Source organism: Leopardus geoffroyi, chromosome C3 (assembly GCF_018350155.1).
Source record: "Leopardus geoffroyi isolate Oge1 chromosome C3, O.geoffroyi_Oge1_pat1.0, whole genome shotgun sequence".
Classification (NCBI taxonomy): domain Eukaryota; kingdom Metazoa; phylum Chordata; class Mammalia; order Carnivora; family Felidae; genus Leopardus; species Leopardus geoffroyi.
Genome location: NC_059338.1, coordinates 33,830,996 through 33,836,802, shown reverse-complemented (window position 1 = coordinate 33,836,802; position 5,807 = coordinate 33,830,996). Strand labels below are relative to the sequence as shown.

The 5,807-nt window shown below is 53.3% G+C and overlaps 1 long non-coding RNA gene across 2 annotated transcripts; it reads left to right on the top strand.

The window, feature by feature from the left end:
- The first annotated feature begins 1,914 nt into the window (after positions 1-1,914).
- Positions 1,915-4,211, top strand: LOC123586998. 2 transcript variants are annotated; one of them, XR_006707060.1, is made up of 3 exons: positions 1,917-2,207; positions 2,565-3,340; positions 3,479-4,211. It is a non-coding gene; the product is annotated as an uncharacterized LOC123586998 (long non-coding RNA). The 2 variants fall into 2 exon arrangements; XR_006707059.1 differs by having other exon boundaries at positions 1,915-2,207; positions 2,565-4,211.
- Positions 4,212-5,807: the final 1,596 nt, after the last annotated feature.

Here is a 5,807-nt window from a genome sequence, read left to right as displayed (position 1 = left end):
GTTGGGGAGCACGTGGGGCTGTCCTCACCCCTGGTGTTGTGCCCGAGGCCCCCTCTCTCACCAGCATACAGCTACTATGTAAACACACCCAAGCAGAAAACATTTGTTCTGCAAAAGCCACTGCCCCCCTTTTCCAGTCGAATAAACGAACTCGTGCTCACACCCTTGCTCATTCCCAGAACCCGAGGGCACCGCTCCGGCATCCTGACTTCTTGAAGCTGCTCTTGGTACCTGAAGGGAACTGGAACATACACCCTCCAAGCACTGAGGAGTGGGACTATATGCTTAAGAGGGCAGAAAAGGCACATTCTGGAAATGGTCTGGGTCAGCGGAACGCTAACACTGCCTTCCAGGGTCCTCTCGGCCCCTGGACAGAAGCGGGGAGGGATGGAAGGCAGGCTAGCAGAAAGGAGGCATGCCCTGTGACACACTGAGGCTGTGTCAGAGCTTTGCATCTAGTAGAAAATGCTGGGCGTGGGGGAAGGAGCTGACTGGCATGTTAGTGCCCCGGGGCCTCCATGTGGGCCCAGGCTGGGGTCCTTCTCAAGTGGCATCAGTGTTAAAGGAGCCTGCCCCGCCCCCCGCACAGCTGAACACAGGCTGGGAGGAGATTCTTCCTTCTGAAGTTATCACTTCTCACTTAATGACTTTTGGGGGTGTGTCTCTGGGTGGAGAGGAGGCGATTAACCCTTTCCTGAGACACATAATTGCCTTCGAGGCTTGGGGAGGAATCTAACTCAACTCATTTTGTGTCATTTACTATAGTCAATGCCGTAACTATAGTCAGCAGTGGGTGGTTAATCTACATGAAATAACCTGCAGCTTATGTCCAATCCCGAGAGGAAGGGAGGGAGACAGAGAGAGAGAGAGAGAGAGAGAGAGAGAGAGAGAGAGACTTTCCACATAGACCTTTCAAACACTGTCTGCGGGAGAGCTGAGGCTAGAATCAGTATTTAAAAAATTTTTTTCTTAATGTTTTTACTTATTTTTGAGACAGAGAGAGACAGGGCATGAGCAGGGGAGGGGCAGAGAGAGAGGGAGACACAGAATCCGAAACAGGCTCCAGGCTCTGAGCTGTCAGCCCAGAGCCTGACGCGGGGCTCGAACTCACGGACCGCGAGATCATGACCTGAGCCGAAGTCGGACGCTCAACCGACTGAGCCACCCAGGCGTCCCATAGAATCAGTATTCAACAAACATGTGCAGAACATGACTGCTTGTATTCAGGCTTCGAGTTGCAAAGAAGGGAGTTTCCAGTCTAATGGGGGAGACCTAGACGATGCCCTCAGAAAGCGTTCCAACGCGAGGGCCAAGCAGGCCGACAGAAAGCACCACAGAAAGAGGGCAAATGGGCATGACTCAGGGGAGGTACGTAACCGCCGAGGGGATGTGGAAGTGTTGACAGATCAGAGGATGTTGATCCCCTTCTTTAAAGGATAAAGTGCTTCATCTGAGAAGCCAGCAGAGGGAATTCTTTAACAGGCTTGAGTTTAGAAGGCAGGAAGGAAAAGGTGGAAGAATGCCTCATCTTGAAGAAAGGTAACCCTGCGTCCAGTCGTCCTGCTAAATCCCCCGTCATCCCTGGGCGGGAAGCCCTGAGCAAAGCCACCGCATAGGCCTGCCCCAGGGTCTGCCCCCTCCCAGAGCAGGGCTGCTCTCTTTCTCTGGCACCACTGCATTCTAGGCCACGGGCAGACCCGAGGCTCTGGGCCGCCTCCCACCTCTGGAAAAGTCTGGGCAGAAAGTTAACAATGAGTCAATGTTTAGCTCAGGGAGACAAAAGGCCCTTTGATAAGACCCTGGCCTAGGCAGACGCCTCCGCTCTGCTCTGCGAGTGAGCTTGGATTGCATTCAGGAAGAGGGGGAGCAGGAAGCTGCGGTTAGTGAGCCCCCCCCCACCCCCCTTGTCCTTTCAGACGCCGTGGCTGTGGTGGCTGTGGTATAGACCCTGCAGTTTGGACCCTGGCCTGGCAATCACGCTTCTAGTCGCCTCGTCTGATAAGGCCCTCCTCACACCCAGGAATTCTGGGCTTGTTCCGACGGAGATGGGAGCGGGGCCAGGTAGCCACGTGGAGGGAGCTGGGACTTGCCTCCACTGCGGGGGGTGGGGGTGGGGGGAAGGGCCACAGCTCGATGATGCCGGAGTCCTGTGTCCCTGAGCTTGCATTTCTAGAGAGCCACCTCCTCTGTGATGTGCCAGTTCCCTGGTGAGTCTGTTGTCTCAGCTACTCACCTTTCCAAAGCAAAGCGGGGAAGAAAACACTAAGCTATAGTGCGGCTCTGCAGGGAAACAGAGTGCGGGCCCTTAGGAGTCATCCAGGGGGGCTGGTTAGGAGGGAAGCTGGGACTGGGCTCACAGATTAGCAGCCTTTGTGTGGATCATTTGGATTTTATGGAGACCGTGGAGAGAAGGAGCTAGGGGCAGGTGGGACTGTGAGAGGTAATAAGAAATGTATCTTGGGCCCTCACACAGAGCTCCTAAGACCTTTGGAATTTCCTAAATGGTGAGAATCATAAAAGTTTCTCTTGTTGTGTTAATGAGGCAACTTTTGGAATATCCCTAGGTCACCTAAGGATGGGAGTTGTTTACCTGAAGACCCCACCTTACCCGCCCCCCACCCGCCCGTGAGGAGTGGGGGCTGGAGGATGAGTCCAGTCACCCTTGGCCAGTGAATTAATAAACTGTGACTATGCAATGAAGCTTCCGTTAAAAACAAAACCAAAAAAGGATGGGGTTTAGAGAGCTAATGGGTTGCGAACATGGAGACAGGGAGGGTTGTGGGAACCTCTGACTTAAAGCTGATTGGTCAGAGGCACAGGGGACAACCTGGCCTAGTGATTAGCATGTGAAGTCGGGGAGTCTTGGAGACTGAGCCCTTAACCTGTGGGATCTGACTCTGTCTCCGGGGAGGCCTGGTCAGAATTGAGTTGAATTGTAAAACAGCCAGCCAGCCAGTGTCCAAAAATATCTTGGTAGTGTGGAGACCGCCTCCCCCTGCCGCCATATTGGAATTAGATTCATAAAGACGGGGTTAAAGCTGCTGGGTGGGGACCAGGACATGAGATAGCCACCATGGAAAGCTCAGTCTGCTAAAAGTGAAGTCCTATATGAACAAATAAATGCATCCCCCTCTCTGCCCTTTAGCATCAGTGCCAGCCCCCTTAGCTCCACCCTGCCCTGTGCCCCCTCCCCTCAACACACACAGAGGAATCTGGGCTTAATGAGACCTGGGCTCTGGGGAAGGGAGAAGAAAGGAGACAAACCGGTTCAACAGGGAGGAAGGATTCTTGCCATTCTCTTCCCAGGCTGAGGACGGAAAGGAGTAGGGGAGCAAGTGAGGTGAGCTTGTGGAGGGAGAAGGAAGGGCCTCAGAAGGCTGGGTGCTCTCCCATAATGGACAGAAATGGGTGCCGCTTTGTGTCCTTCATTATTCCAGCAGGATTTCAAGAAGGCAGGCTGACTGGCCCCATCTTGCAGGCCCGTGCATGAGGAGAGGGCACGTGAATTGCCTGAGGAGGACGGAGTTTGATGGGGAGGAGAGAAGAAGCAAGGCAGTCAACAGATTGAGCTGGGCACCATGCAGAGCCATGCCGACCCAGATGCAAGGTGGGAGAGCCTGGTGCTGACGAGGGATGGCCCCTCTGAAGGCTGAGGGGGTCCGAGGTTCTTGGATGTCCTTCAGCATTCTCTCGTCCAGGCCCCAACCCTCTGGGCTGCTCCCCGCCGTTGAACAAAGCATCTTCCTAACACTCAGAGGTACAAGAAGACCCAGGAGACCGAAGACGCCAGGCCACCACATGTCAGCAGTCCAGTCTCCTCACTTGACTCCTGCACTGGTCTGATAGAATGGCCACCACCCCCCCATGCCAGGCTTCTGACGCCCCCCTGTCCTCCAGGGGTCCCAAGCCAGATGGAGACCATCCGCATATCCCCCGTGGTTTAGCTGCGCCACGGCTGGAATTATTTCCCAAGAATTTGATAGGAAAGTGTAAGAAAGGCAGAACTCTTCAATAAGAGAATACAAGAGCCATCAGAGCTCAACTCCCTTATTGGAGTCCAGCCACAGACTGGTGTGGCCGGCAGGAGTTCTAGTTCTGCGGCTTTATCGCAGAACATGAGGGGACTGGGTTCTGTTCTCTGTTCGCCCGACTCCCGGCATGCCCGGCCTCTTACAGGTGTCGGATGAATAAATGAACGGATTGCCAGCAGACAGGAGTGCAGGGTGGACTTACTCAAAGGCCACTTGCCCAAACGTCTGGGGACCCCCATCCTCTCCCATCCTGTCCCCAACCCCCTGCCTTCAGGGAGCGGAGAATATTCCCAAACAAACTGATCATACAAACTGGGCTAATGTGATGCGAAAGAGTCAAGGACATCTAGGATGCTTCCCTACAGTAGGTCTCATTTTCAGTAAAGCCAAAAACTCTTTGAGCTCCGGGTAATGTCCCTTGCTATCTTCCTTTGGGCCTGTCTTTCTATGGACATCTGCCTCTTTTTCTTTGTTTCTCTGGATTGTAGGCCTGGGGTCCGAAACCGGGATCCTCCCAGGCTGGCCTCTCTGACCCTGATCTTCAGAGGGCCCCCCCCCCCGCCCCGGCACCTTCAAAGTGTTCAGAGCCAAGCAGATGTGCACAGACAAAAGACAGCAAGCGTGCTTGTAGAGACATGTATCCACAAAGACACCTGGGAGCACTGTTTCCTTAGGCTACTGCGATGGGTCTGCTGCATGCAGACATTTTACAGTAGTTTTGTTTTGTAAGAATTGTGTGCGCTTGAGCAACATACTGGCATTTTATTTTTCTTTGGAGGTTCTGGCACAAATGAATGAAAATACCCATCCCCCCTGCGATGTATTTGCGGTGAAAGATACATTTGCAAGGCACTGCGTCGGTCAATAGGTAGGCTCCCTCGTCCACTCACATAAAATGCAACGTGTTTTAAACGTAACCAGCAGTGAAAACCAGTAAGCACTTTGCTTCCCTTTTCTTCATCCTGTGACTGACGCTGGTGAGCTATACCTGCCATTTATAACCCAAACGTGCCACAGATGGTGAATTTATTGGAGTAGGGAGACGGGCTGCGGAAAATGCAAAAGAAACATTTTACTATGTCTCAGTATTTGGGTGTAGGTAACTCACTGTTTACCAACAGCGCAATGGCTTAGTCTGACGACCTCATTTGATTCAACAGCAAGAGGAAAAAGTGAAAGACGGGTGCCGAGAGGATTGGAACGATGCTTGGCCAGCGCAGTGATTTAAACAGGGTGGGTGCTTACATGAGCAATGGATTGATCGGAAGCGATAGGTCAGAGGGAGAAATGGTTCATGACAAACCAGTTCAGGGCACCCGCCCCGAGAGGGTCCACGGGGCCCTGGGACATCCTGCCCATCTCCTCCGGATCTCTGACAACCACCCCTTCCACCAGCCCAGCGTTTCTCGGGGGACAAAACATGCCCACAGTCATAAGATCGTTCGGATGTCAAAACACAGAAGAGGAAGTTGAGATGTGTAATTATGGTTTACAGACGAAGAAGCTCGTCTGTTGGATGAAGGGATTGAGTCCCCGACCCAAAGTCTCAAAGTGGGGCTTCCGGGACTAGAACCCAGTTACCCCGACTCCCCGGCCAGGGGGACTCTTGGGCTGTAACTGCATCTCCCGAGACTTTACTTTGGATTCAACTTGCCGTGTGGTCCCACCCTAGACACTTCTCCCGGGACCGGCCTTGTGCTGCCCCTGATCTCATTGCTGGCTCTCAGGGCATGTTTTAGAGCCAGGTCCCAGAGACAGGCAGACTCGTCTGAGCTC